Source organism: Balaenoptera physalus, assembly GCF_965194825.1.
Source record: "Balaenoptera physalus genome assembly, chromosome: 14".
NCBI classification, from domain to species: Eukaryota; Metazoa; Chordata; class Mammalia; order Artiodactyla; family Balaenopteridae; genus Balaenoptera; species Balaenoptera physalus.
The window spans coordinates 16,322,792-16,350,134 of NC_138893.1; the positions used below are offsets into that span (position 1 = coordinate 16,322,792).

Sequence of the window (27,343 nt, forward strand, 5' to 3'; positions counted from 1 at the left end):
AACCCATTACCAAATCCAAGGATGTGAAGATTATCCCTATGTTTTCTTCTAAGAGTTTTATGGCTTTAACTCACACATTCAGGTCTATGAGTTATTTTGAGTTAATTGTTGTAAATGGTGTGAGGTAAAGGTCCTAATGCATTCTTTTGCATTTCTCAGCCGCATTTGTTGAAAAGACTTCCCTTTCCCTGTTGAATGATTTTGGCATCCTTGTCAATGATCAGTTGACCATACATATGAGAGTTTATTTCTGGGCTCTCTATTCTATTCGATTGGTCTCTATGTCTGTCTTTGTGCCAGTAGTACACTGTTTCAATTACTATAGCTTTTGTAATAAGTTTTGAAATCAGATGGTGTGAGACTTTGTTCTTATTTTTCGGGATTGTTTTGACTATTTGGGGTTCCTATCAATTTATTTTCTTACTTTGCATGTGCGATGTGTTCCTGTTTCTTGGATGTCTTGTAGTTTTGTGTTGAAACCCAGACATTTGAATCTTATAAAGTAGTAAATCTGGAAATCAGATTCTCTCCCTTCCCTAGGGTTTGCTGGATCTATTTTCCCATGTGAAAGCTATAGTGGTCTATTTGTTTGGTGACTTTCCCTAACTAGTTTTGCAGAGACTGAATTCCTTGTCATGTGTGGCCACTGAAGTCTCTGTTCTTTAGTTTTATGCAGTTAGTGTTTTCACAGAGATTTCCTTAAGTGCTAGGAGCTAAAAAACCAAAACCAAAACCAGAGGAGCACAAAAATCACTTCTCCTAGTCTTTGCCAGGTGGCTCTGTGCCAGGTCACTCCTTCAACACTGAGCCAGGCTGGCACCGAGCCTAGAGATCAGCCCCAAGTTAGGCTTAGGGTCTTTTCATGTCCTGTCTCTCTGGTCCTGGGCATATGCATAGGCTCCAGGGTCTTAATTTTAATACTTTCAAATGTCCTAATTTCCCAAAGAAACCCTCAAGCTTTTGCTCCCGGGTCTTAGGCACTCTGTGGATGTGTTAGACAGTCTGTTTATGTTTCCATCATAATCTTTTACCCCAGGTATCTGTGGGTTGATAGTTCATCTTGCAGTGTTTTCAAGCAATACCTGCTGCTTTCCTGGCCTGAGTTGTGAGTCAGGCCAAACAGACATTGTTTCCCTTGTGTCAGTTCTCCAGGTAGCCCCTGGATAGGTCAGAACAGACATCCACAATAATCAGCAAGGGTCCCACACTGGTAATGTGGCTGCCGTCTTTGAGACCCCTGCCGAGCAGGGGAGGTAGGACTAAGGCAAGGGAAATGATGCTGATCCTTTCTACCATTTTGAAGCCATCTTTTTTTAAATTTTTGGCTGTGTTTGGTCTCCGTTTCTGTGCTAGGGCTTTCTCTAGTTGCGGCGAGCGGGGGCCACTCTTCATCGCGGTGCGCGGGCCTCTCACTATCGCGGCCTCTGTTGTTGCGGAGCACAGGCTCCAGACGCGCAGGCTCAGTAATTGTGGCTCATGGGCCCAGCTGCTCCACGGCATGTGGGATCTTCCCAGACCAGGGTTCGAACCCGTGTCCCCTGCATTGGCAGGCGGATTCTTAACCACTGGACCACCAGGGAAGTCCTCACTGTGGTTTTGACTTGTATTTCCCTGATGATTAGCGATGTTGAGCATCTTTTCATATGCCTGTTGGCCATCTCCATTTCCTCTTTGGAAAGATGTCTATTGAGTTCTTCTGCCCATTTTTAAATCAGGTTGTTTGTTTTTTTGAGCTGTTTATATATGTTGGATATTAATCTCTTATTGGTCATGTCACTTGCAAATATTTTCTCCCATTCAGTAGGCTGTCTTTTCATTTTGTCAATGGTTTTCTTTGCTGTGCAAAAACTTTTAAGTTTAATTAGGTCCCACTTATTTATTTTTGCTTTTACTTCCTTTACTTGAAGAGGCAGATCCAAAAAAATATTGCCAAAGAGGGTTCTGCCAATGTTTTCCTCTAGGAGTTTTTTGATGTTTCTGTGCTGGTTCAAGAGCTTGGGGCTGCCGACTCCACCATTTTGTGCAGTGACAGTCCCCTGGTGGTTTTTTGCCTTATATTTTTCTCTACAAATCAATCCCATTCTCCTCTTCTCCCTAAAGACCAGTTCTCTTTTCTTGCTTATTATTGCAAATAGCTCCAAAATGTCCTCAACATGGCGGCCTCAATACCCAGGGCTGGGTCACATCATGGTCCAGCACCCTAACTGACTAGGTCCAGTTTTCTAAGTCCCAAAAACCAAGTGTCAGGACATTGAACCTGATTGGCTCAGCTCAAGTGCCTTGGACCAATCAGCTGTGGGGGGAGGGAGCCCCACGACCCACTTCCTACTCAGCAGGGGAGGAGGGAGGGGTTCTCTTGGAAGAGGGCTAGGCTGGTTCCCTAAAAATCGGCCCGGGGCAAGAAGAAGTGTTGAGTATCTCAGTATAACCATGAAACACAGCCCTTCCCGGCAGGGCTTCCAAGAGGAGGGGCACAGTAAGATGACCCATTCATACCTAACCATGAAACCTTTTGTTTTTCTCAGAAGAACTTCCAGCTTTAATGTTTAGTGGAATATAAATTATACGGACATTGCTTTAGGAGTCCAATAAAATGTTGAATTTGAAAAGTGAAGATTCAGACGGCATCCATAACCTTCATCCCTGCCCTTCCGGCTGTGTGCCTGGTACTTCGGTGGGTGGGGCCCTGAGCTGGGTGCAGCCCTGGGCTGGGTGGGCTGCAGCTGTTCATTTTCTGAGAAAAGGTTGGGCTCCTGAGAGCTTGTGACGGGCACCGGTGTGCCGAGGAGCAGGAAGATTTCTCCACCTCCTTGTTTAACATGTTTAAATCCTTCCCGCTCTGAAAGGAAGGGACACTTACGACACAAGTGAGAGCGATGAATAGAAGCCAGGAGGAGGCCTGGCTCTGGCCTGGGTTTGCCACCTTCCAGCCAAGCAGCTGCATGAAACCAGGCCACTCGGACTACGTTTCTTCACCCAGAAGTAAGGAGCTCAGACCCAACGGGTGGTTTCCAGGGGCTTTGTTTCTTTGTTTTTTCCATTTTTGCTTTAGAAGCAGAAACTTGTCTTTAAGATAAACTATATGCAGAGCCCCAGTATATTAAAAAATGCCAGAAGCAGAACTGGCCTGGTGGAGTGGGTGGGGGGGACCCAGAAGCTGGTCGCCAGAGGTTCCCGCAGGCTGAGTGTCCCCTGACCTTCGTGGGGCTGCCCTTTCACACGAGCACCTTGCTCCCTGTGTCGTGAGCTCTCCCAGGGCCACGTGGTCTTACATCCCCAGTTAGACCGTAAGGCCTTGCAGGCAGGGCTGCTTTAGAGATTCTTGTTATGTCTGATAGTGGGAGTTGATGATAATTAATAATAATAATAATAGTGGGACTACCAGATAAGCATCTGTGACAAGTGCTGCCTCAGCTGTAGGCTGTCCCATGCTTTCTGGATTTCACAGGGTAGTCAGTGATCTGTTTTGCCAAAAATGTGTGTTTAGAAAGACAGTTTTCACTGCCGCAGTGAAGCCCCCCAATTCTTTAAAGAAAGGGCTTCTTAACAATAATAAAATAGCCGGTGACAGGGAACCACGGCTCTAGAGCAATTTCACGTCCTTGGCTTTGCTTGGCCACCTGCCTGTCCTCACCGGCAACGTGACCCTGGGTCTGTGGGCCCGTTCAGGTGTGACCTCTGGTCTTCGTGCTTCCTGGTTGCGACATGCCTGAGCCAGATCCCAAGGGCAGCTGGCCACGAGGGCTGACCCGTCACTGGCACTGGCCCTGTGACACGTCTGCATTTGGGCCAAGGTCCTGCCTGTAAGTCAATGGGACATGCCACCTGGGCCTTGACATCTGGAACAAAGGAGGCCTGAGGTTATTCAAAGTAAACAAAACAGCCCGACCCCCAGAACCACCCGTGGAGGCAGAGACAGAAGCAAAGTGGCGTGGTCTCTGTCCTCAGCTGGGGACAGGCAGGGAGACGGGCTGTGAAAGCCAGCCCAGGATGTTTCCACAGAGGATAAAGCGCTGCAGGAACCCAGAGGTGGAGGGAACCCCTCGGTCTGGGGCCGTGGAAGACGGTGTATGTGTGAGGCGCCTGGGAAGCTGCTGCAGGAGAAGCGGTGAGAGGTTCTCAGAGGATGAGGAGTTGGCCAGGCTAAGTGCAGGGGACGCTGCAGGCAGAGGGGCACGAAAGCCCGACAGTACCAGTAAGTTGGGGAGAACGTGTCCATAACATCCTCCCAACAAGATCATTTTCTTCAAAGTCAAGTGTGGAAAAGACACCGCCCATGATTCTGCTGTCCACAGACCACCCCCCCCCCCAGCTCGGGGCCAAGTCACTGCCAGGAGCCACCATTTGGGGCAGCTCGAGCTTTGCAGTTGGCTGGGCCCCGAGTCCAACACAGCATGGAGGCCTCAGGTGGAACCAGGAGACCCAGCTGTGTTGAGAGGCCTTGCATCCCCCAGAAGGCTCACCTTGGGGCGGCCCTGAAGAACTCTTGGTCAAGGTGTCTGCATGATTCTCTGGAGAGAGTCAGGACCCTTGGCTGATTAGGGAGATTCCTAGGTCGGCAGAATGGATTCCAGGCCGCATCTGAAGCTTCAGGCCCAGGTTCTGGGCTGTGAGGTCCTTCTGCATCAGAGAAGCCCCATGAGATGCAGCAGGGGCAAGGGTCCTGGAGGCCCCTACCCCATCCTCGCCTGGGCTGGGACTTAGGCAGGGCCGACATCCTCCATGCGTGAGCTCCGAAGTCAGTGAAGACTCAGAGTCATATCCAGCGCGTGGACCCAGAAAGACCCCAGAGAGGGGACGGGTGAGTTCTCAGTGTTGGGAGAGGTGGGGGACAGGACACAGAGAAAAGAGAGTGGGGCGGGTGCTCCAGGTCGAGTGAGGGGCTGGTATGAAGAAGAGGGATGGGTCTCCAACGTCCTTCTGGAAGAGCCGCATGTTTTCTCACAAAGGCTGGTAACTCCCGGTGGCAGCCTGTGATGGCCTGACTTCCTCAGCAGGTCTCTCCATGCCCTTCAAGATCAGGTCCGTCTGGGGCCCCAAATGATAAACCCGTGATTGGATGGGCACAAGCAGGCCGGGCAGGAAGCCTTCAGAATACGTGGGAGAGGCTGCACACAGCCAGACAGCTCAGGCCACCAGCACCCAATGAACGAGCACCGAGAGGGTGGTGTTTATAGAGAGGGGGGTTGTTGTGGGTTGAATTGTGTCCCCCCCAAGATAATGAAGTCCTAACCCCCAGTACCTGTGAACTCGAGGGGGTATTTGGAGATAGAGTCTTCACAGATGATCAAGTTAAGATGATTTCCTATAAGAAGGGGGAATTTATACACACTACTATATATAAAAAATAGATAAACTACAAGGACCGACTCTATAGAACAGGGAACTATAGTCAATATCTTGTAGTAACCTATAATGGAAAAGTATATATATATAAAACTGAATCATTTTGCTGTACACCTGAAACACTGTAAATCAACTATACTTCAATTTGAAAAAAGAAGGGGAAATTTGGACACAAAGACAGACTGGCACAGAGAGAAAGCTATTTGAAGATACAGGAAGGAAACCATTCACAGGCCAAGGAATGCCAGGACCAGTGGAAGCCAGGAGACAGGCCTGGGACAGATCCTCCCTCCCAGACCTCAGAAGGAACCAGTCCTGCCGACACCTTGACCTTGGACTTCCAGCCTCCAGAACTGGAAGACAATAAATTTCTGTTGTTTAAACCACTCTGTGTGTGGTACTTTGTTACAGAAGCCTCACAAAACTAGGATGTTGGCTTATTATCTGAAAAAGTCTCCAGGCTGGTGATAAGTATAAGTCATGAAGGTTTAGAAATAGATTCTGTTCCTGAGATAGCTACCAGGCTTTCCCCCATCAATCCGTGTTAGTTCTGTCTACACGGGACGCTGCAGTGAGTAATAGGTCCCTCAGTCCACCTTGGCTCTCCTGCAGTCTGATGAATCCTCTCCCCAGAAAATTGCTTGCACACACACTCAAAACAGACACGGCTAAGTGAAATAAGTCAGACAGAGAAAGACAAATACGGTATGACATCACTTCTATGGAGAATCTAGAAATACAACACACTAGTGACTATAACATAAAAGAAGCAGATTCAGACATAAAGAATAAACTAGTGGTTACCAGTGCGGGGGGAGGGCAATAAGTCTGTCTGACTTACAGGGGTAGGGGATTAAGAGTACAAGCTACTATGTATGAAAGAAACAAGCTACAAGGGTATATTGTACAGCCCAGGGAATATAGCCAATATTTTATAATAACTGTGAATGGAAAGTAACCTTTAAATATTGTATAAAGATAAAAATTTAAAAAGAAAAAGCAGACACAGCCTTCCACACAAATCTCAGGGGCTCGTACGCCCAAGCACTAGTGCAAAGAGTTAGGGGAAAAGGAACAGCGATGGCCCGTTGCGTGATGTGCCAGCAAAAACTGGACAGAGAAAGCCACGAGTGGCTCACTGGGATCTTGAGGACCGCAGGCCTGTCTCAAGGACCCTGGCAACAAGCCTCTGTGAGAAGTGATGCGGGAAGAAGTCGCTGGTGATTAAGGATGTGCCCAGAGGGAGTCGGTGCCCATCCTGACTCGTCCGCATGCACCCCTGTGACTGCTGCTGTCGGCCCTGCCTTGGTTACATGTCGGAACTGCCCCCCAGGTGCCCGATCTCCTGTGTTCCGTCCCCAGAGGCATGGCGGTGCGGGCAGCTTGGAGACGAAGCTGCCTCCTCTGCTCCTGGGCACGAAGCGCTGCCATCCCATTGCCCAGGGCTCGGTGCCCTCGATTTCATTTGCTCCAAGGTCAAATGAAAGGCTCTCAACAGACAGGTCCCAGGAAAATGCTCACTGACACACAAGCCTCCAGTAGACGCTCAAACAGTCATGTTACGCACGAGAGCTGATCAGGACCATCTTCCCGAGAGCGCGCACTGGGCCGGCCCTGGTCCAGCTCCCGTCCTGTCTCATTGGCAGGTGCTCTGCTAGGTTGCAGCACAGGCAACAGGTATTTGACAGCATTGTTTTAATGGGACCGTGACCACACTGCAACAACCCACCCTAAATCACTCATTGCCCCTTGTAGCTAAAAAGAGTCCTAAAGAATAAAGGCGCTCCCTGGCTTGTGTCACATGAATTTCCACAAGATAGCATTCACAGCCCTGCACCTGGGTCCCCCACTCTGCCCCCCATCCTCAGTGTCACCCCACCTGCAGCCCACTCTTGCCCCTCCTCAGGGAAGGGAGGCCGCTGTGAGGAGTCGCAGGGGCTGAGGATTGACCTGGTGGCCTTGTGGGTGGTATCCCAGACGCACATCTGGCTCCACGATGGATTTGGAGGCTCTCCACAGAATGGGGAAAAGGGACAAAACAGAAACGGAAATCAGTGAGAAGTACGTGGTGTCAGACTCTTCCTCACGGACACTCATCACCTTTGGCCCACTGGACTGGCTCTGCTGCATCTGATACTGTCTGTTTTCCAATATAATTAGTGCCTTGAAAAAAAAGATTGCACTCAGATGCCCATCACCCCTGCCTTTCTCCCTGTTACGGGCTAAATTGTGTCCCCCCCACAAATTTATATGTCAAAGTTCTAACCCTTAGGACCTCCAAATATGACTATATTTGACCATAGGGCCTTTAAAGAGGTAATTAAGTTAAAATGAGGTCATCAGGGTGGGCCCTAATCCAATACAACCAGTGTCCTTATAAAAAGAGGAGACTAGGACACAGACACGCACAGAGGGTGGAGGGTGTGAAGACAAGGGACCAGACGGCCATGGACAAGCCAAGGACAGAGGCCCTGGAGGAAACTGACCCTGCCGCCACCGTGGTCTTGGACTTCCAGCCTCCAGAACCTTGAGTCGATGAATGTCTGTTGAAGCCCCGGTCTGCAGTACTTACTTATGGCAGTACTTGGAAATACGTAACATTGTAAAGAATGGTTAAAATAGTTTAAAAGAAAGCTTTTTTACCCATTTTCTTTTGGATGCTACGACACCCATGCAAGACGTTATGCCCATTTTCCAGGTGGAGGAACTGAGGTGCAGGAAACACCCAGCAGAGCTCCTCCTCTCGCCAGCTCGTTCCTTCCCATCGACTCCCTTTTATGAAAAAACCAAGTCAGTGTAAGGATTCTGGCGCTTGATCTTGACACACATCACCATACAGACATGGAATGTTTATGGAAATATCCTGCAAGGGTTGGATGCCCGCTGCCTCTTATTCTCACACTTTTGCCTGAATTCTTACTTCTCCCCGCTTGTACACCTGCATCTCCGCTGGGAATCTTCATGATGATGGAATTGAACAGACAGAACACACATCCGTAAGACAGAGTGTTGGAGGCTCCAGCCCTGCTCGCTCAGTACGGACAGGGTGTCAGAGCTGCGTCATACGTGGAAATCCAAGTGTGAGATGGCAGGTGGGAGCGTTTGGGGGTCCTGGGGAGCTGTGGCCACCCTAGGAAAAATGGGGCTGCCCAGACATCAGCCTTCAGGTGCACTTACCTGAGCTCCCCCCCACTCTGCGTGTCAGAACCTTAAAGAAAAACACTGCTTGCCTCATTCCATTCCAGTACTATTCCCCACCACCACCCCGGGTTTTATACATGATTTTTTTTCTATTTCTGCATCACAAATACACTTACCAATCGTCTCAGTTTGTCTAGGACTGTGGATTTTGCTGAAACTCATAACTTTCAGTGCTCAAACTAGAACAGTCCCAGGCAAACACAGACTGTTGGTCATCCTAATAACAAATTGTCCTAAAATTTCTTTCTTTTTTATTTATTATTTTATACAGCAAGTTCTTATTAGTCATCAATTTTATGCACATCAGTGTATACATGTCAATCCCAATCTCCCAATTCATCACACCACCACCCCCCCCAACCCCCTCTGCTTTCCCCGCTTGGTGTCCATGGGTTTGTTCTCTACATCTGTGTTTCAATTTCTGCCCTGCAAACATCAGTACCATTTTTCTAGGTTCCACATATATGTGTTAATATACGATATTTGTTTTTCTCTTTCTGACTTACTTCACTCTGTATGACAGTCTCTAGATCCATCCACGTCTCAACAAATGACCCAATTTCCTTCCTTTTTATGGCTGAGTAATATTCCATTGTATATATGTACCACTTCTTCTTTATCCATTCATCTGTCGATGGGCATTTAGGTTGCTTCCATGACCTGGCTATTGTAAAGACTGCTGCAATGAACATTGGGGTGCATGTGTCTTTTTGAATTATGGTGATCTCTGGGTATATGCCCAGTAGTGGGATTGCTGGATCATATGGTAATTCTATTTTTAGTTTTTTAAGGAACCTCCATACTGTTCTCCATAGTGTCTGTACCAATTTATATTCCCACCAACAGTGCAAGAGGGTTCCCTTGTCTCCACACCCTCTCCAGCATTTGTTGTTTGTAGATTTTCTGATGATGCCCATTCTAACAGGTGTGAGGCGATACCTCATTGTAGTTTTGATTTGCATTTCTCTAATAATTAGTGATGTTGAGCAGCTTTTCATGTGCTTCTTGGCCATCTGTATGTCTTCTTTGGAGAAATGTCTATGTAGGTCTTCTGCACATTTTTGGATTGGGTTGTTTGTTTTTCTAATATTGAGCTGCATGAGCTGTTTATATATTTTGGAGATTAATCCTTTTTCCATTGATTCACTTGTAAATATTTTCTCCCATTCTGAGGGTTGTCTTTTGTCTTCTTTATGGTTTCCTTTTCTGTGCAAAAGCTTTTAAGTCTCATAAGGTGCCATTTGTTTATTTTTGTTTTTATTTCCATTACTCTAGGAGGTGGATCAAAAAAGATCTTGCTGTGATTTATGTCAAAGAGTGTTCTTCCTATGTTTTCCTCTAAGAGTTTTATAGTGTCCGGTCTTACATTTAGGTCTCTAATCCATTTTGAGTTTATTTTTGTGTATGGTGTTAAGGAGTGTTCTAATTTCATTCTTTTACATGTAGCTGTCCAGTTTTCCCAGCACCACTTATTGAAGAGACCATCTTTTCTCCATTGTATATCCTTGCCTCCTTTGTCATAAATTAATTGACCATCGGTGCGTGGGTTCATCTCTGGGCTTTCTATTCTGTTCCATTGATCTATATTTATGTTTTTGTGCCAGTACCATATTGTCTTGGTTACTGTAGCTTTGTAGTATAGTCAGAAGTCAGGGAGTCTGATTCCTCCAGCTCCGTTTTTTTCCCTCAAGACTGCTTTGGCTATTCGGGGTCATTTGTGTCTCCATACAGATTTTAAGATTTTTTGTTCTAGTTCTATAAAAAAATGCCATTAGTAATTTGATAGGGATTGCATTGAATCTGTAGATTGCTTTGGGTAGTACAGTCATTTTCACAATATTGATTCTTCCAATCCAAGAACATGGTATATCTCTCCATCTGTTGGTATCATCTTTAATTTCTTTCATCAGTGTCTTATAGTTTTCTGCGTACAGATCTTTTGTCTCCCTAGGTAGGTTTATTCCTAGGTGTTTTATTCTTTTTGTTGCAGTGGTAAATAAGAGTGTTTCCTTAATTTCTCTTTCAGATTTGTCATCATTAGCGTATAGGAATGCAAGAGATTTCTGTGCATTAATTTTGTATCCTGCAACTTTACCAAATTCATTGATTAGCTCTAGTAGTTTTCTGGTGGCATCTTTAGCATTCTCTATGTATAGTATCATGTCAACTGCAAACAGTGACAGTTTTACTTCTTCTTTTCCAATTTGTATTCCTTTTATTTCTTTTTCTTTTCTGATTGCTGTGGCTAGGACTTCCAAAACTATGTTGAATAATAGTGGTGAGAGTGGGCATCCTTGTCTTCTTCCTGATCTTAGAGGAAATGCTTTCAGGTTTTCACCATTGAGAATGATGTTTGCCGTGGGTTTGTTGTATATGGTCTTTATTATGTTAAGGTAGATTCCCTCTATGCCCACTTTCTGGAGAGTTTTTTTTATCATAAATGGGTGTTGAATTTTGTCAAAAGCTTTTTCTGCATCTATTGAGATGATCATATGGTTTTTATTCTTCAAGTTGTTAATATGGTGTATCACATTGATTGATCTGTGTATATTGAAGAATCCTTGCATCCCTGGGATAAATCCCACTTGATCATGGTGTATGATCCTTTTCATGTGTTGTTGGATTGTGTTTACTAGCATTTTGTTGAGGATTTTTGCATCTATATTCATGAGTGATATTGGTCAGTAATTTTCTTTTTTTGTAGTATCTTTGTCTGGTTTTGGTATCAGGGTGATGGCGGCCTCATAGAATGAGTTTGGGAGTATTCCTTCCTCTGCAATTTTTTGGAGGAGTTTGAGAAGGATGGGTGTTAGCTCTTCTCTAAATGTTTAATAGAGTTCACCTGTGAAGCCATCTGGTCCTGGACTTTTTTGTTTGTTGGAAGATTTTTAATCACAGTTTCAATTTCATTATTTTTGATTGGTCTGTTCATATTTTCTATTTCTTCCTAGTTCAGTCTTGTAAGGTTATACCTTTCTAAGAATTTGTCCATTTCTTCCAGGTTGTCCATTTTATTGGCATAGAGTTGCTTGTAGTAGTCTCTTGGGATGCTTTGTATTTCTGCAGTGTCTGTTGTAACTTCTCCTTTTCCATTTCTAATTTTATTGATTTGAGTCTTCTCCCTCTTTTTCATGTTGAGTCTGGCTAATGGTTTATCAGTTTTGTTTATCTTCTCAAAGAACCAGCTTTTAGTTTTATTGATTTTTTTTTTTTTAAAGAGAATGCCGGGGTTTTTTTTTTTGTTTTTGATTTTTTAAAATTTATTTATTTATTTATTTTTGGCTGTGTTGGGTCTTCGTTTCTGTGCGAGGGCTTTCTCTAGTTGTGGTAAGCGGGGGCCACTCTTCACCGCGGTGCGCAGGCCCCTCACCATCGCGGCCTCTTTTGTTGTGGAGCACAGGCTCCAGACGCGCAGGCTCAGCAATCGTGGCTCACGGGCCCAGTTGCTCCGCAGCATGTGGGATCCTCCCAGACCAGGGCTCGAACCCGTGTGCCCTGCATTGGCAGGCAGATTCCCAACCACTGCACCACCAGGGAAGCTCAGTTTTATTGATCTTTGCTATTGTTTTCTTTGCTTCTATTTCATTTATTTCTGCTCTGATCTTTATGATTTCTTTCCTTCTGCTAACTTTGGGTTTTGGTTGTTCTTCTTTCTCTAGTTCCTTTAGGTGTAAGGTTAGATTGTTTATTTGAGATTTTTCTTGTTTCTTGAGGTGGGCTTATATACCTATAAACTCCCCTGTTAGAACTGCTTTTGCTGCATCCCATAGGTTTTGGATCATCGTGTTTTCATTGCCATTTGTCTCTAGGTATTTTTTGATTTACTCTTTGATTTCTTCAGTGATCTCTTGGTTATTTAGTAACGTATTGTTTAGCCTCCATGTGTTTGTCTTTTTTACATTTTTTCCCCTGTAATTGATTTCTAATCTCATAGCGTTGTGGTCAGAAAAGATGCTTGATATGATTCCGATTTTCTTAAATTTACTGAGGCTTGATTTGTGACCCAAGATGTGATCTATCCTGGAGAATGTTCCGTGTGCACTTGAAGAAAGTGTAATCTACTGTTTTTGGATGGAATGTCCTGTAAATATCAATTAAATCTATCTGGTCTATTGTGTCATTTAAAGCTTCTGTTTCCTTATTTATTTTCATTTTGGCTGATTTGTCCATTGGTGTAAGTGAGGTGTTAATGTCCCCCACTATTATTGTGTTACTGTCGATTTCCTCTTTTATAGCTGTTAGCAGTTGCCTTATGTATTGAGGTGCTCCTATGTTGGGTGCATATATATTTATAATTGTTATATCTTCTTCTTGGATTGATCCCTTGATCATTATTTAGTGTCCTTCCTTGTCTCTTGTAACATTCTTTATTTTAAAGTCTATTTTATCTGATATGAGTATTGCTACTCCAGCTTTCTTTTGATTTCCCTTTGCATGGAATATCTTTTTCCATCCCCTCACTTTCGGTCTGTATGTCCCCAGGTCTGAAGTGGGTCTTTTGTAGACAGCATATATATGGGTCTTGTTTTTGTATCCATTCAGCGAGCTTGTGTCTTTTGGTTGGAGCACTTAGTCCTTTCACGTTTAAGGTAATTATCGCTATGTATGTTCCTATTTACCATTTTCTTAATTGTTTTGGGTTTGTTTTTGTAGGTCCTTTTCTCCAGTTGTGTTTCCCACTTAGAGGAGTTCCTTTAGCATTTGTTGTAGAGCTGGTTTGGTGGTGCTGAATTCTCTTAGCTTTTGCTTGTCTGTAAAACTTTTGATTTCTCCATCGAATTAGAATGAGATCCTTGCCGGGTAGAGTAATCTTGGTTGTAGGTTCTTCCCTTTCATCACTTTAAGTAAGTATGTCATGCCACTCCCTTCTGGATTGTAGACTTTCTGGTAAGAAATCAGCTGTTAACCTTATGGGAGTTCCCTTGTATGTTATTTGTCATATTTCCCTTGCTGTTTTCAATAATTTTTCTTTGTCTTTAATTTTTGCCAGTTTGATCACTATGTGTCTCAGTGTGTTTCTCCTTGGGTTTATCCTGTATGGACTCTCTTTGCTTCCTGGACTTGGGTGGCTATTTCCTTTCCTATGTTAGGGAAGTTTTTGACTATAATCTTTTCAAATATTTTCTCGGGTCCTTTCTCTCTCTCTTCTCCTTCTGGGACCCCTATAATTCGAATGTTGTTGTGTTTAATATTGTCCCAGAGGTCTCTTAGGTTGTGTTCATTTCTTTTCATTCTTCTTTCTCTATTCTGTTCCGCAGCAGTGAATTCCACCATTCTGTCTTCCAGGTCACTTATCCGTTCTTCTGCCTCAGTTATTCTGCTATTGATTCTTTCTAGTGTAGCTTTCATTTCAGTTATTGTTCATCTGTGTTCGTTTGTTCTTTAATTCTTCTAGGTCTTTGTTAAATATTTCTTGCATCTTCTCGATCTTTGCCTCCATTCTTTTTCCCAGGTCCTGGATCATCTTCACTATCATTATTCTGAATTCTTTTTCTGGAAGGTTGCCTATCTCCATTTCATTTAGTTGTTTTTCTGGGGTTTTATCTTGTTCCTTCATCTGGTACATAGCCCTCTGCCTTTTCATCTTGTCTATCTTTCTGTGAATGTGGTTTTTGTTCCATAGGTTGCAGGATTGTAGTTCTTCTTGCTTCTGCTGTCTGCCCTCTGGTGGATGAGGCTATCTAAGAGGCTTGAGCAAGTTTCCTGATGGGAGGGACTGGTGGTGGGTAGAGCAGGGTGTTGCTCTGGTGGGCAGAGCTCAATAAAACTTTGATCTGCTTGTCTGCTGATGGGTGGGGCTGGGTTCTCTCCTTGTTGGTTGTTTGGCCTGAGGCGACCCAACACTGGAGCCTACCTGGTCTTTGGTGGGGCTAATGGTGGACTCTGGGAAGGCTTATGCCAAGCAGTACTTCCCAGAACTTCTGCTGCCAGTGTCCTTGTCCTCACAGTGAGACACAGCCACCCCCCGCCTCTGCAGGAGACCCTCCAACACTAGCAGGTAGGTCTGGTTCAGTCTCCCCTAGGGTCACTGCTCCTTCCCCTGGGTCCTGATACGCACACTACTTTGTGTGTACCCTCCAAGAGTGGAGTCTCTGTTTTCCCCAGTCCTGTCAGAGACCTGCAATCAAATCCCACTAGCTTTCAATGTCTGATTCTCTAGGAATTCCTCCTCCCATTGCCAGACCCCCAGGTTGGGAAGCCTGACGTGGGCTCAGAACCTTCACTCCAGTGGGTGGACTTCTATGATATAAGTGTTCTCCAGTTTGTGAGTCACCCACCCAGCAGTTATGGGATTTGATTTTATTGTTATTGCACCCCTCCTACCATCTCATTGCGGCTTCTCCTTTGTCTTTGGATGTGGGGTATCTTTTTTGGTGAGTTCCAGTGTCTTCCTGTCGATGATTGTTCAGCAGTTAGTTGTGATTTTGGTGTTCTCGCAAGAGGGAGTGAGAGCAAGTCCTTCTACTCCGCCATCTTGGTTCTAGCTCCATGATTTTTTTTTTAAAGGGCTTCATTGATGTATAACTAACATAAAATAACCTGCACATCCTTAGTGTACAACTGGGTAACTTTTGACCTTCGTGTGCACTCGTGAAACTCATCACGATCGAGGTGATGAACATGCCCGGGTTCTCTTGTGGCCTTTGTAACCCTCCTTCCTGCCCTGTTCACCCCCCACCCCCTCCCAGGCCACCACTGATCAGTTTTCTGTCACTAGACATTTGGATTTTCTACAATTTTATGGCAATGAAATCCTGCAGTTAGGCATTCTTTTTATCTGGCTAGTTTCACTCAGCATAATACTCTGAGATTCAGCCACATCATTGCATATATCAATAGTTTATTCCTTTGATTTCTGAGTAGTATTCCATTGTGTGGAAACACTGTAGTTCACTCATTCATTCATCTGTTTAGCGTTGGTCGTATGGTGGTGAGCATAGCTGCCTTCCATTCATCTGTTGAAGGAGGATTGGCTTGCTTCCAGTTTAGGGCTAGTTCAATACAGCTGCTCTGAATGTTGGTGTGAAGTCCCTGTGTGGACACATGCTTTCACCCCTCTGGAGTAAATTCCTAGAAGTGGAATGGTGGATCGTACAGGGCACGTACCACTAACTTTTAGGAAAGTGTCAGGCTATTTCCCAAAGCAGCATAGGAGAGCTCTGGTCTCTCCACGTCCTTGCAACTCTTGGTGTGGTTCATTTTTCTGATGTTAGCTGCTCTCATAGGTGTGCAGCGAATTCTCACTGTGATTTTGATCTGCATTTCCCTAATGACAATGATGTTGAGTGTCTTTTCATGTGCTGTTTTTCCATCTGTGTATCTTCTTTGGTAAATCTTTTGCCCACTTAAAAAAAATTGGATCATTTGTCTTTTTGTAATTGAATTCTAAGAGTTCTTGAAGCATCTTGAGTCCCTTGTTAGATGTGTGTTTTGCATTTCATTCAGTATAATATATAAGCAAGAAAGGCTTACTGGGAATAGCTGAACCACACTATGAAATGAAATATGCATCATTTATTCAACTATTATCTTAAGTATAAATTATGCATGCCAAAGCTGCAAAGGGCACATGGGTATACTACTTTGGTTGTACTACTTGGTCCCTCCCTAATGGCGTTGGTGGAACTCTTAGCCAGAAGGGTTGGAGGTGGGAATTCCCTGGCAGTCCAGTGGTTAGGACTCCACGCTTTCACTGCAGGGGGCACAGGTTTGAGCTCTGGTTGGGGAACTAAGATCCCACAAGCCATGAGGCATGACCAAAAAAAAAACAACAACAACATGTACAGCTGGGCTGGAGGAAATCACCCTGTCCTGCTCCATCCAGGTCATCTTCATTTCTTGCCTCTTGTTCTTGGGGCCTTTCCTGTTTCCACCCTCCCCTCCGACCTGCACACTGGGAGGGTCACGCGTGGGATCAGACAGACACGATGGTTATCATGGTCTTTACAGCAGAGTTTTCCTTAGCCACCCCAGCGGCACCGGCTCTTCCTTTCAGCTCATGTCAAGGAGGGACAGCCGCCTGGGGACGCCTGCTTTCTCCTCACTGCCAGAGGGTCAGGGGCTTTCTAGATTCTCCAACTTTTTGCAGGAAAAGATCAATGTTTTGGTTGCGTGTTAACTTAGAGAGTTTTCTCCCTGATTAGAAAATAACCCTCCCTTTGCTACCAAATGTGCCTTCCTGGAGGTGCCAGCAGGGAGGTGCTGCTGAGGCGTTGGGGGCAGTGGGGGCAGCCCTTGTTTACTCCTCCCCTCGGGGCTGATATCTTATATGCTCGGAAACGGACTCAGCGTCTGCGTCTGCCCGCGAAGCACAGGCCCCATGAGAGCAGGCACATTGCCCATCTTGTTTGCAGTTGTTTGCTCAGCCCTGAGTGCAGGGCCTGGCCCATAGCAGGAGCTCAGTCTGTAATGGTTGATGAATGAATAAGTGATCCAGCAAAGTGACCAGGCTGGACGGTGGATGCAGGGCTGAGAACCGGAAGAGTTATCACTGAGACCACTCAGCTAATAAATAGACACCGTGCATTCAGACCCAGGTATGCCTGCAGACAAGGGGACCTTGGGTTGGTGTGAGGTGGGTGTTTCTCTGGAGGCACTTCTGCTGGGCCCTGGCACAGAGGACGGGCCATCCATGAGCCCAAAGGCCCGGAGAGGTCTCTCAGAGCGGGTGTTCGGAGAAGGAGGAATTCACGAGACACACAGCCATGGCGAAGCGAGGGCTGCCCGTGAGCAGAAGTGCTGAGTGGCCCGGGTCTGCCCCTGACCTTGGGGAGCTGCTGTCTGCACCTGTCAGGTCCACCCTCGTTCCTTCTCTTGGCCACGTGTCTTCACTGGTGTCAGCACCATTTCATGAGTTACAAAGTGAAAGTTTCTTTAAAACCCAAGGTAATGGGAAAAATTGCAAATGATATTGAGAACGTTTCTAAACTCATGAAAAAATTTAACCTTAGTGTGATTTAAAAAAATCCCTTAAATCTTGTGCTTCCACTTTTTGCATGGCCAGCTTCCCATTTCTCTTGTATCTGGGACACTTTCCCTGGACTCTCATTGTCGTCTTTACTCATCACAGATGAAACAAGCCCTTTCTGGGCATGTCCCCCTGCTGCCCCTTGCCAAACCAACAGGTCTCTACCCCCTGTGATGTCCACACAGGTCCCCTAAACAAACAGTCTCTTAATGATGCCTTTTGCCAGGCCACCTCCCTCCACACTGACTGTCCAATGACCCCCCTCAATCTTCTCACACACTCACACACACACACACACACACACACACAGAGACGCACATGCACACACACACAGATGCACATGCACACACACAGAGACACACACACTGATCTTTGAAACATGAAACGAGTCATGAGCTCTGGGTCCAGCCTTGCTACAGTCTAGGGCAGCAGGACCCCAGTTAACAAATGACCATCCAGTAAAGACAGACGTGCAAATTATGATCATGTCTTCAACAGAGCTAATAACGGAGGCAGAGGGGGACCCGGACAGGAGAACAAGGCTTTCCCTGGGGTCGGGGAAGAGCATTTTGAGGAGGTGACGTCTGAGCTGACACTTGGAGGACGAGTAGGACCTGGCCTGGGAGGATGAGGGGAGAGACGAGCAAAGCTGTGGGGCAGGGAGACTCGGGCCCCCGAGTCTGGAGGAGACGACAGAAACCGGGGGATTGGCGGGTCATCAATCAAGGGGCAAGGACATAGGCGGATGAGCAAGGAGCAGGGCCTTCCAGATTGTGATGGGGTACAGATCACACTCGCTGCTGGACGAGGCTGTTTCAGAACGTGAGGCAACGGCAGGGGCTGGACCAGCGGAAAGCGTGCGGCAACTGGACAAAGGCCTTCGAGGGAGAGTGAACAGGACGTTTAGGACGTGCTGGTGGATGGGATGCAGGGGGATGGAAGATGACCTGAAGACACCTTTCCAATCCTCCTGCGATGTGTTACAATCATGTTCACCGTTTCTGCACTCATGGCCGTGAAACCACCTTCCAGAGTGTATGTGTTTTCTTTCAAACAAGATGAGGTGCTGTGGGGAGCGGAGAACACATCAGACAGTCCGGGTGTGGCTCCTGCTGTGCCGTGCTGCCCTGCAGGACACATGCGCTAGGCCCCGACGAGCTCGCCCCAAAGGCACCTGGGGAGAACGGAGCGGGAACGCTGGGATACGGGAGATTTTAGCCTTCAAAACGTTGTGAAGTGGCAGATAATTATGCTCATTATTTTTCAGAGAAGGGAAATGCAACTTCAGAGCCTGTTGTTTTGCATCACGACCTTTTAATTCACCCTGACGGAATTCCCTGGGCTTCAGCATCGTTACACTAAGCAGCTGTTCTGGGTAAAGATCCTTGTGCTAACTAGCTACTGCCCTAGGATGTAGTAAATGGCTTTTCCTACCAAAGGAAAAGCCATGGACGATCTCTTTCCTAACCCAATCCTCACTCAAAATTCCCAAGCTATGTCTTTTGCAAATGGTTTGAATTTGCCACTAAAGTAAGCAAATTTCATTTAATTAAAACAAACTGCAGGAGCAATCAGGCCACATATGAAGTGATGGGATTGAGGTGGCTGAAGCTGATCTTGAGATCATGGACTCCTCACTGTACAGAAGCTAGTCCCTGGTAGAAGACACCACACCTGGTCTCAGCCAGACCCCCAGGCAAGGTGCCGTGAGGTCCTGTGTGGGAAGACCCTCGGAAAGTGGCATCTGCCCGTGTCCCGTGGCTGATGGACTTCCAGTGGGTGTGTCCTCCAGAAAGTTCATACATCTCCTTCATGCCTCTGACAGTTTTTCCTGAGCAGGAGGTTAGTGAGTGGGGGATGGCAGTAGTGGGAACAAAAACACCCAAACCACGGTCACTGTAAAAGAAAGGGAAGGGAAGGACTTCCCTGGTGGTGCAGTGGTTAAGACTCTGAGCTCTCAGTGCAGGGGGCCTGGGTTCAATCCCTAGTCAGGGAGCTAGATCCCACATGCAGGCTGCAAATAAAAGTCTGCATGCCACAACTAAGGAGCCCACATGTTGCAACTAAGGAGCCAGTGAGCCACAACTAAGGAGCTGGCAAGCCACAACTAAGACCTGGTGCAACCAAATAAATAAATAAAATAGTTTTTTTTAAAAAGGGAAGGGAAATTGACATTTCCTAATTTCTTGACACAATCCAGCCTCCTTCACATACGTGAGCCCCTGTGTGCAGGTTTCCTCCTCTGAAAACGCGGATAATGATGGCAGCCCTGTGATGGGTTTATTGTGTGAGGAACAAACAGCTACTCTGTGTAGAGCACCTGGCATTGTGCCTGGCACATCAGAAGTGCCTGCTGCGCGGGAGGTTTGTTACAAGGACCCTCATCATCGTCACCACATTTCTCACCACAGATAGGTTCTTTGATGATCATTTTGCAGATAAGGACTCTGCATTTGGAGCACAGCAATCAGCACTGGTTCTGCATGATGCAGTAACAAACAACCCCCAAGTTCAGGTGGCTGACAAGCACAGAAGTTTATTTCTCGCTTGTGTTACATATTGGCCACAGTTGGTTCCATCCAGAGCCCAGGCTGAAGGAGCAGCCCTTCTTTGAGACACTGCCTTTCCCATGACAGGGGGTAGAGAGGCATGGAGGGACCCAGCTTCTGCTCAGAGGGGGCTCCTTTGCCTTCTGCTTACCTCTCATTGGCGGGACGAGGAGTGTAATCCTTCCCCAGGGATGACTCCATAGGGAAGGGCGGCAATCACAAAATCCACCACAAGGAGTTCCAACCGCTCACCCAGAGTCACACAGAGCTTATCAATCCAGGATTCAAACCCATGTCTGACCAATACAGAAGTCTTGTTACTGAGTCCAAACTCGTTCTGCTAGCTGCAAGACAGGCAAATAAACCAGGAGACAAGGTGTTGGGGCAAGGAAGAGCAGCTTTATTCAGAAAGCCAGCAGACTGAGAAGATGGTGGAATAATGTTCCAAGGAACCATCCTACCCGAGTTAGAATTCAGGGTTTTTTTATACTAAAGGGGGGGGGGTATGGCTGGTGGTTGCAAACTTCTTGGTGTGGGAATCCTTTGTTCTTGCAGCTGTCCAGGTAGGTCAGGTCATGATGTTCCTATAAACTCCAACAAGACAAATGTTATTCTCTGTTCTGCAACTTTTTCTCTCTATGTGAATGGAAAAGTGTTATACCTTGAAAGGTCAGGGCCTTGAGAATGGGCTTTCCTGTACATTTCAGGCTGTAGGCAACATTCTTAACTTGTAGCAAAAGCAGTAGAACACAAAGGTTAAAGTAAAAGAAACAGATCTAATATGGAGTCAGATTTGTTCTTCCCTATTACAGTCCCTCTGTGACACCGCCCGGCTGTGCCCACCTCCCTTTCTTCTCCTGCAGCACCATCCTTCAGAACCATGTCTGCACATTGCCTTCTTCTCCTTGTTAAGGAAGATGTCCTTCTGGTTGAAAACCTTGTGTGCTTATAATATTTAAGACAGAGCAATAATGACAATAAGAACAATAAACAGCAACAACAGCACCTTGAATTTGAAAGCTAGTCTTTTCCCAGAGAATCTCGATCTTCTCCCAAGGTGAATGAGAGAGAAGGCAGGCAGAGAGCTGAGTGCTTTGCTGGGGTCGAAAGCCAGGACAGCCAAGTCCAGAATGACAGCCTGTCTCTTTAAGCTGCAGATGCCTCGTTGTCAGTTTCCTGACCTGTAAGATGGGATAAGTCAATGCATTTCAATTCAGCAAGCATTTAAGCGTTTACTGTATGTAAAGCCTTATAATTTTGATTATCTTGATTTGCTTCCCATGACTCCATCAAGGAATAAAATCACAGAGACTATCATTGTAACCACCCCATTAACATATAGGTTTACAGTTATTTCAGTCCATCCCTAAAACTTCCCTAATAAGTTGTGTACTCACAAAAAAAGCTAGTTTTCTAAAATCTGGAAATGTCTTTTTCAGTTCCCTTTCAGTATTGCATTCATGAAGTAGATTCCACACCTTCACTCATCTGTGATTTTCACCCCTAGTTTTCATGGATAAAGCACAATCCGTCAGTCTGAAGGGTCAGTGTTGGAACTACTTCTCTTCTGGACTCTTCTAGAACCAGGAATTCATGCTGACCCAGAAAGGTGATTTCAGCCCCTCCTCTCAGCCAAGGGCCCCTCCAAGCCCGCCTTCTTTGGCTGTGGTCTTCAACCTGGAGAAAAAAAAGGGCAAGTCAAGTTCCTCTTGCCCTTCTCGGCCCTACAATTCTTGAAGGTGTGGTCACATTGCATCTCCACGAGAAACTCCTCTGACCACTCATTCTACCTAAGTCCTTCTCCCAGGACCATTGCTGCCCTGACCGTGCCCTGGGCCTGGCTCTTGCCCACACAGGCTAGTTTGGCTGCATGTGGATGCCCCAGGGTGGCAGCAACACCTTGACCATCCCCATGTCCCCGCATTGAGCGCAGGCATGGCACATGGCAGGCACTCAGAAATAGTTGCTGTGTTTGCAGCTGGGTGGCAGTGGGGCTGTGGTTAGAACTGTCTCTATAACTGAGGTGAGGGCTGTGGCTTTTCCAAACTGGTTTCTGAGAGTCCAACATCATCCTCACCTAAAGGCAAAATAGGAAAGTGATGAAGATGGAGGGGGACCTGACGGGGGAGGACAGACAGGAAGAGGGCAGATGCCATGGACACAGGGCCAGGAGGGGAGAAGGGGGCACAGCAGACACAGCCCACCTGCCCCTGGGCTGCAGCTCCTGGAAACCCGTTCACTCTCCAGAAGATGAGCCTTGAGAAGGTTCCTTCTCACTGGCCACTCAGGGGGCACCTGAGGAAGGCTCTGTCCATCTGCCAGGGCCAAACGACCCCATGGCATCCGGAGTCCCCACGCGGCGCCGTCCTTGAGCAGGTCGCGGGGTGTGTGTCCTGTCACCGACCTTACAGGAATGTACGCGACTCCGCCAGGCTGAAGACTTCCCTGGCGCCCTTGGTCTTTTTTGTTTCTTATTTCATGCCCTCCAGCTAACCTGGCCTCCACCTTGTTGGAGAAGACTGTGTATCCCACCCACCGGCAGGAGGTTCTTCTGATGTGAAGAAAGGATTCCAAGATGGATGGGAGAAAATAGGGAACGAGAGAGATTTTTCAAAAATAGTAGATATTTCTAATGCAATCACATCCTTAATTTTAACTTTTGACCTGTTGGAGGAGTGCCATTTGAGCATTAACTTGGTTCCAGAAGAGAGGCTTTCGGAGGGGTTCCCAGCACACACAATCTCTCTGCCCCATCCATTCCAACCACTTTAAACTGGGCGGACTTGTCAGGCCACTCCCCGTGGACAAAGTGACCCAGATGAAAGCCGTTTCCTTCATAGCGGGGGATGGGCTGTGGGGGAAGGAAGAAGACAGTTTTTCCCTCAGCTTTTCATCTGGTTTTCTCAGTGGATGTGGAGAAACTGCTTTTTACCATTTCCAAGCGGTTGGTGGGAGAAGACTTGGCTGAGGGTAAAGGGTGGGCACAGGGGCAGGGCAGGCCGGGCTCAGCTTGTGGGGAGCCGGGCGTCCCAGGCACAGTGCCCACCCCCTGGGTCAACGACACTGGGAGAGGTCAACGACACTGGGAGAGAGCATGTCACAATGCAGGCTTCATCGCTATTCAGGTACAGGAAGGCCCGCCGATCAGGCAGTGGCTGCCATGGAAGAGAGAGTTTTTCCTCACAGCTCCCGGGAGGAGGGGGCACGGCACGCCATGGGGGAAGGGCCACACAGGGAAGCTCCAGGGCCAGTGCAGGGCAGCACAGATACATGGGCAGGAGCCTTTACTGTGGTTTCCGGGGGAAGGAACAGGTGAGGTAGAGTCAGCAGGCTCCGGACGGGCTGGTTTGGGTCATTTCAGGGCTCTGGGGCACAGGAGCTGACTCTGGTCGTCTGAGTGATTAGGGCAGGGCGAGAGTGAGGGCCCCAGAGAGGAGATGGGCTCTGGATTGACTGTTTTTTCTGCAGAAGCTGCGCTCCCAGGTGAGTTTTTCACCATCTCTAGGAACTGGCAACCCTGGGAGGGGCCGTCCCTCCAGGATCCTCAAGGCCCCAAGAAATCGAAGCACCAGAATATAGAAGATGTGGTTCATACAGAGAGGCAGGCTGTTGATGAATCTCTGAAATGAAATATGAACTGTCCAAACCTTTACTGAAAATCCTGTCAGCCTGCTTTTACATCTGAAGTTTTTCACTTACCTTATTTCTTCCTTCCCTTTCATCTCTTCTGAGCACCAAGATATCCTGTGATGGGGAAGCCCAGGAAAACCATGAAGAAGGTCTTTGCTGGCGTTACTGTCAGCGTGGAGGAGAGAAAGTACCTCCGTGTGGGGAACAGGAAGGACCACCTCGGTTCTAAACGGGCCCTCTGGAGACCTAGCCGCAGCAGACCTCTGCCCTGCACCTGAGTTGTGCCCCATCTACGCGTCTGCTAAGGTTCCCTGAGATCCCGGAGGGACGGGGTGATCAGGTCAGAGCTACAGCCTTCGTCCGCCACACCACCTCACGCCTCTCTGAGCGAGCCCAGGCCCCTCAGCAGGTCCACCGGGCACTGACAGCTCCAGGTGGAAGGTCACTGGTGACCTTGCCGTGCAGCTTACTGCGACAGCCCCGCCCACGTCGGGCATCCAGGGTTGCCGCCCGGGCAATGCCTTTTCTCCCAGGACAGAAGAGCTCGGCTAATTCCGTGATTCCGAAGCGTGGTTTATTTGTTTAGTAAATACTAGACTCTAATGGCAGAGCTATTCTTCTTTGGTCGGCCTCACTTTACAGGCAGAGGTGGCAACCAAAATTCAAAACCGCAGCCAGAACTGGACACAGGGGCAACACTGTGCCATCCGACCCACTCGTGGAAGGCAATACGGAGAAATGTAGACCAACAGAATGAGGCTCATTGGAGGGCCTGGGAGTGGGGGGGGGGGTGGTCGCTGAAAGCATCTAGAGGCCCTTGTTTGCTCCAGAGGAAACAAGCCTTCGTGTCACCTCCCCATGCTCTCCTCCGCCTCTCCCAGCTGGGTGCCACGTGGGCCCTGATGAATGTCACCCCATTACCAACAATCCCCCACCCATTCTACTCTCTGGTTACCATGTCTCCATAAGTGTAACGATTAAACTGCTTCCTGTAACAAACAAGGTCATGGGACTTTAGAATCTGAGGCAATACATTGGAAAATCTGTGGAGAGACAGAGAGATATGAAGTATATTCCTATGAAGATGAAGAGAGAGGATGGCAGACAGGCCCCGGCACAGCTGTTCCCCACCTGGAGCTGGGCATCCCAGGTGAGCATACCTGCATTGGCCACATAGGCACCTGGGGCTCCCCTGGGAGAGCAGGGGCCCTGGTCATTACCCAGCCTTGCCTGCGTGGGTGGTCACTTCAAGCTGCTGTCCCTGTTCTAGACCTCAGCCCAAGGTCAGAGCACACGGTCCCTTGGCCTCTGCGGCCGTGTCGGTGCACGGCCTGGTCCAGGGTGCCCCTTGCTGCCCGTCACCTCCTCGTCGCCACCCCTGCCCTAGATTCTGCCGTGAAACGCTCTTAACTGGTCACCTTCTCCTCTGTACACAGCGTGTTCCCTCACTGCCCCTGCTCTGGAAGGTCTTTCCATTATTGCTTTGAAAATTTTCAATGTCTTCCCCACCGCCCACATTCTTTCTTATTTTAAATTCGAGCTTGGCCCAGCCCTTCTACTTAGAGAGAACAGAACTCACTCCAGCTGCTCTCCATCATTGCTTGTTTCCTGGGAGTCACCTCCACTGCAAGTTATATTCTGTCACCTTTTGATCCATGATACCTGTCCCGGCCCCTGTAGCTCTCCCACCCCAAGGAGGCCAAGGGCGGCTGGGGAGACATTGCATTTAGAGAGAATGACCCACGACCCCTCCTCTTTCTTCTGGGCAGTGTCACTGTTGAAGCAACAAACACTGTCATGCATGTAAAGTGTGTTGGGGGGCCCGGGTAAAACGGATGTTCCTTCAGGCTTCCAAACTTTTGCATGTGATGTGTGTTCCCTGCCAGAAATGCCCTTCTTTTAAACTTCTTGACTGGCCCAGCCCCTCTTGACTGTTTAAGTCCTATTTCATTTTAATACACAGCTAAAATTGCACCTGTGTGAAAACGCCTTCCCCACCCCTCCCAGGCAGCCCCTGACTCCTGTGTGGCCCTGCGAGGATGCGTCCATGCCTCTAGGCCTTCTCGGTCTTTCTCTGCTGCCCTTGTGCATGTGCCCCCTCCCCTGCAGGCTGTGTGAGCTTTGAGGCTGCTGCTGTCTCAGTCACTCTGGACCCCCAGAGCCTGCACGGAACACTTTAGTCTTCATGACTGTTTATTGGGCCCACGGATGGAGACAGAATGCGATACCTGTTGGTGGTGTGTGTCTGTGTGCTTGGGACGGTGTAGGGCGGTCAAGAGAGATTGACTGAAGCCCTCTGCGCCCTGGTTTCCTCATCTGTAGGGTAGGGGAGATGATGGCAGGACCTACGTCGATGTCGTGGGGGGGGGCTGTGAGAACTAAATGAGTTAATACGCGTAAAGCACTTCAATCAGTGCCTGGAGCTGGCACCTAATAAAGGTTCAGTAAAAACATTTAACTGCCATTATCTTAGAGAGATCGATGAGACCTTTACATGAGCCAACTTGGGTTACGTCTTGTGATTCGGAGAGGTACAAGCGGTATCTCAAAAATCTAAGGCTCCATGTATATGTGTTAGCATACGGCATTTGTTTTTCTCTTTCTGACTTACTTCACTCTGTATGACAGACTCTAGGTCCATCCACCTCACTACAAATAGCTCAATTTCGTTTCTTTTTATGGCTGAGTAACAGGGGCAGGACAGGCATAAAGACGCAGACGTAGAGAATGGACTTGAGGACACGGGGAGGGGGAAGGGTAAGCTGGGACGAAGTGAGAGAGTGGCATGGACATATATACACTACCCAATGTAAAATAGATAGCTAGTGGGAAGCAGCCACATAGCATGGGAGAAAAGCTCGGTGCTTTGTGACCACCTAGAGGGGTGGGATAGGGAGGGTGGGAGGGAGACGCAAGAGGGAGGGGATATGGGGATATATGTATATATATAGCTGATTCACTTTGTTATACAATAGAAACTAACACACCATTGTAAAGCAGTTATACTCCAATAAAGAAGTTCCAAAAAAAAAAAAAAATCTAAGGCTCACTTACTGATCAACATTTCTTTTTTTCAAGCCGTAGTGTCCCCTCACTTCCCACTGTCCCTTCCCCCAGTGGTGAAATATCCAAGTGGGATCGGGTGGGCTTAGGGGGAGGTAAAAGTAAGAACAGATTCAGAATAACGGACAAGCGTCTAGGTCAGCCCCTGGGTTACAGAGAGTATGGAGCAGGACACAGGATGGATGAGCAAGGCTCAGCAGGGTGTCTCCCTGGAGTCCCGGCCCCACAACCACCTGTGCCTTGTGCCTCAGGCAAATCTCTCCAGCCCTTCCAACCTCAATGGACTCATCTGTGAAATGGGGGTGAAGAAGCTGGGAAGTCCTCTACGGTCTCTAATTCTAAAAGAAATCGTACGATTCTAGTTCCAAATGTGAGTCCCCACGTGGAGTCATTCTACGCTGGAAAAATAATAAAATAACAAAGGTTATTTTACCAGCAGCCTTGGAGGTGAGCAAACTAGTAAAACAACAACAACAAATATTTTTAAAGCAGGAAAAGAACAACAAAACCAAACTGAAAATCATCTATGACCTGGACGAGGCAGTATTTTTACATGATCTACAAAGCTATTCTTATTTGTATAATA

At 47.3% G+C, this 27,343-nt stretch overlaps 1 long non-coding RNA gene across 1 annotated transcript; it reads right to left on the minus strand.

The window, feature by feature from the left end:
* Positions 1 to 20,031: 20,031 nt before the first annotated feature.
* LOC309642449 lies at positions 20,032 to 25,274 on the minus strand. The gene is made up of 2 exons (XR_014253216.1): positions 23,764 to 25,274; positions 20,032 to 21,741 (listed from the first exon to the last, which is right to left on the minus strand). It is a non-coding gene; the product is annotated as an uncharacterized lncRNA (long non-coding RNA).
* Positions 25,275 to 27,343: the final 2,069 nt, after the last annotated feature.